This window comes from Acyrthosiphon pisum, unplaced genomic scaffold (genome assembly GCF_005508785.2).
Source record: "Acyrthosiphon pisum isolate AL4f unplaced genomic scaffold, pea_aphid_22Mar2018_4r6ur Scaffold_21168;HRSCAF=23206, whole genome shotgun sequence".
In the NCBI taxonomy this organism is placed as follows: domain Eukaryota; kingdom Metazoa; phylum Arthropoda; class Insecta; order Hemiptera; family Aphididae; genus Acyrthosiphon; species Acyrthosiphon pisum.
In genome coordinates, this window is record NW_021770605.1 from 3,581 (window position 1) to 8,208 (window position 4,628).

Consider the following 4,628-nt stretch of genomic DNA (forward strand, 5'->3'; position numbering starts at 1 on the left):
TATTTATATGTGCATTATATTTGAGACAACAATAAATTTATTATTTCAGATCATGATGATAATAATTTTGAAACTCAAAGTTTGAAAAATGTATCATTAGCAAAGACATGTAAGAGAAAACTTTTTGACTCCATAACTTCTGAAGGTAATAATACTCTGGATACCTACTATTATATAGACTCGTACATTTTAATCAACTAGACATTTAGAATTAAGAATACAAATAGTTTTTTTTACCTTTAGAGATATCTGTTTTAACTATTAATTTTTTTAAGGTTGTATTTGTAGATATGTTATTATGTTTTAGATGACTCTGCAGATGATATCAACCCAATTCGTACTCTGAATATAAAAAAGCGTAAAAATAAAACTTATAGAAATTCAAATAATTTGAATTCTCCTGATGAAAAATGTAGATCTAGTTATTATTATCAATCTAAGAGTTCTACACGCCAAGGTATGATAATAACTGAATATTTATATTTTAAGATTAATTATATATTATAATACTTATTATAATTATATATTATGTTATTACAATCATATTATTCATTTTTTTTTATTTAGTGCTTACACCGCAAAACACACCTCAGATATCAAAAAAAGTAAACACACAATATGATAATTCCGATGAACAGCATTTTACAGTACCTGGTAATTAATAATAATTAATTTATATAGTCCTTTAAATATTAGATAATAATATACTACTTAACAGTGAATATTGTTTTTTGTAGATTCAAATGTCAAACAGTCTATAGTTTATACTTCTTCATCGCCATTTAAAGTAACATCAGAAGTTAATGTTGACTATTATACATCAAATAATATGATGAATGAACCTCAAAAACCAAATATATATATGTATCTGGTATGATAAAAACTTATATAATAACTATTAAGAAATCAAGTGAATGTTTTTGAAAAGTAATGTTTTGTGCTTCGTTTCTTAAAGCATTCTTTAAAAATTTAAAGTTTAAAATTGTTGATAGTTCAAAAAGTTACAATATTAGTATAATTGTGTTGTTGGGTATAGTTTGTATAAAGTATAATATGTTAATAGTAGTTATGTGACTTATATAACTAAGCATTGTCTTCAAAATCACATATGGATAATTTTCATAAATTAATACACATTAAGATATTAAGCTGGTTATTAAGCTATATATATTTATAATATGATAAACTATAATATATTTCTACATCTCAAATACTTTAAGTTAAAGCAAATCTAAGTAAACATATATAATATTATATTCTGTGTATTCTTAATAGTCAAAGGATATAATAAAATATTTCAATTATAATTCATTATTAAAACTTCAATTATCAATTGTATTCACTATTAGCATTTTTTATACATATTTTTTTTTTTTGCACAACAAAATAGAGATTGTATTATATTGTTAATTTTTAGGTTTAAGCGGTATACATAGAAGATACACAGAAACTGATATGTATAAAGAAGGATCTAAACCATTACAACAAAATAACATTGAAATAGTGACACCACCCACTGTACTTCCATCATCTTTGCAAAGTTCTAAAAATGATACTGGTTAAATTAAATGACAAAAGTGTCTTTCTATTTATTAGTTTATTATCAATTGGTTCTATTATTGTTAAATATATTTTTTTCTATATTACAGAAACTGTTAAACGAATATTACAAGTAGTTTTAAAAATAAGGTATGATGTTGAAAGTTTGGATCAAAAACTGCAACAAATGGAAAAAAAAATAGAAGAAAATGATTTAACTAAAACAGCTGTCAATGAATCAACTTATATTGATACAATTAATCAAGAAGATGATTTTGAAACTATACTACCTCTAATGAATGAAGATGATCTTCATATATTTGAAAACAAGCTCTCTAATAGGAGTTTCAGATTAAATGTGGTTAGTTTAAATAGTTTACAATTGGTATGTTTTTTAAGTGTACAAATTCCAATTTAATTTTTTCAGGTAAATGGTCTCAAACGATTAGTTAGAAAAACTTTAGCTTCTTCAGTACGCCAAGTAATGCGTAAACTATTTTCCGATGAATTATTAAAATACTATAGCTACGTTGGTCAAAAAAAGAAGAAAATCTTCTCAACGTTGTCATCTTGCACCATTATTTTTGGTAAGATAAAAATGTGTTTAATGGTTTATGTTAATATAGTAATATTATATACTAATTAGTTATTAGTTATTAATACCAATATAATATGTACATATAATAGTTTCCCTTAACTTACATGTTGCTATTTAAAATAATTGCTCATGGTTTAGAATATAATAAACATTTAACATTTACAATATTTTCATAAAAAGTTCTATGAATTTATATATTGTAGTTCTCTTACTCTGTTTAAATTTTCGTATAGATTCTAAAGCTAAATAGTAACAGTTAAAGTATAAATTAATATTTTGTAAAAATGTATACAATTTAACAAATAGTCTTTAACAATTGTAGTTATTACCTATAATTAAATACATTTTGTAAAGAATACTTTTGAAAAAGTATTAAGATACTAATACAGCTAGTATTCAATTAAAAAAGAATTAAAAATGCTTTTAATAAACTATTATAAAAATATATTTTACTAATACTCACTATGTATTTGAATACAAATACAAATATTTTTTTTTTAAATTGAAGGTATACTCTCGCTATAATATATGCATATCAGTATATATATCATGTAATAGGTAGTTTCACAATTACTATAATAATATGTCTGCTGGCAAACACATGTAAACATATTTAAATATTTAATTCTCATATTTACTAATATTGAAATAATTAAATAACAAATCAATAAATAAAATGTAGTGGTAACTATTAATATGGAACTATTTTATAATTATCATTAATTAATTTAATAATTAGATTTTTTTTTTAATTTTAAACATTGTTATTTAGTATCTACTACCCATACAAAATATTTTCTGTTTTTATAAATAGAAAATCATTAATGTAATGTTGTTTTTTTTAATAATTCTATTTTATTATTGCCTAGAATAAGGGATAGATATACATTTTTAGAGACTGGAGTTAATATTAAGCAATACCTTATTTTTGGTATAATTCAATAATTTTATACTATAAATTATATTCTGTGAAACTATACTTTTATACTATATTATATAATTACTTTTTTTTCCAAATAACAATGCCTATATACTTATTCTCGGAAGTATCTAAACAAACTATAATGGATTGATCATTAATCATTATGTTACTATTGCCAATATTGTTTCACGAAAATAATATTATTTTTATTGATAAGCAATTAATGTTTGTGAAAAAATAATTAATAAAGCGGACCTTATGTTATTTAAATTTTGTTAAAAATACCATAAAAAAACTTCAAAATGTATTTTAATACAAGTACTTAAAATACTGGGCCGCCACCTATTATATTGTATCCTTTTGTGTTTCAGAAACCATAAGAAAATGTAAAGATTTCCAAAATGCTTTAAACTCTGAAATAGAAGGACCAATTAAAATATACATTGCAGGAGCAGCATTCAGAAAAAAAATAATCTTATTTAATTAATTTTTTATTATTATATTTATTGTAATCATGAAAATAATATAAATTAAAATGTATCTCCTAACTATATATTCTGTAGGTACCACTGTTTTTGGGTTTTAGGAAAATATTGGAGGATCAATAAATGTCCAAGAAACTTGTATAGTTGTATCTACCTATTTTAAATGTTTTTGTTGAAGTTAAACAATAAATAAATAATAAAAAAGTATCTATACAAATTCTAGTGTTATTTTACTTTATAATGGTATAATTGTAACATCCTAATAAGTACCTACCTATATACTTATACAAAACTGATTTTTTTAAGCATATATATATTAATATGGTGCAAAACTATTTAGGAACTCATCGGGAAACTTAGAAAGTTTAATTTCAGACCTCTAAAAAAAATTAATGCTATCACTTTTTTGTCCTATTCTACCATAATGATTGAGATACCAATACTTAAACTAGTTTTATCATATATTGTCTATCTGTGTTGAATTATAGGATTTCCATTCAATAGGCATAGGGTATATTTAAATATAAATAATTAAAAATGTACGATAAAAAATATAACTACTTTTATATGATAAACTAGCTGAGCCCGTGCACTTCGTTGCCCATTAGTGTACCAACTATATGTGACTCAAACTTTGTTTATTCGTTATTTAATATTCGGTGTATGGTTTCAAAATTAATCTTAACTTTTCCGTTGCCCGAAATAAAAATTCTGATTCGCAGCAGTACATTATCAGGTAGGCAATCTACCTTCGGTAGATCGCGGACCCCGTGCTGTATGTACGTTAATGTATGATTTAACTCTAAAGTATCAAAGTTGTACTAAGTTTGTCGTATTCCACCTATGGTGGATTAATATAATCAATTAATACAAAATCCTAACCTAACCTAACCGTACTAAAATCAGATGAATAAACGCAAACGCATACAAAAAAGTTCATTCGAATCGGTCTAACCATTTAGGAGGAGTTCAGTCACAACACACGTACAGTAGAATTATTGCGCTTAGCAACACATTCTGCAGCGATTCATTTTTATATTATATTTCGTAAGAACCTTCTTCTGGCAGTTACGAACATCTTAAA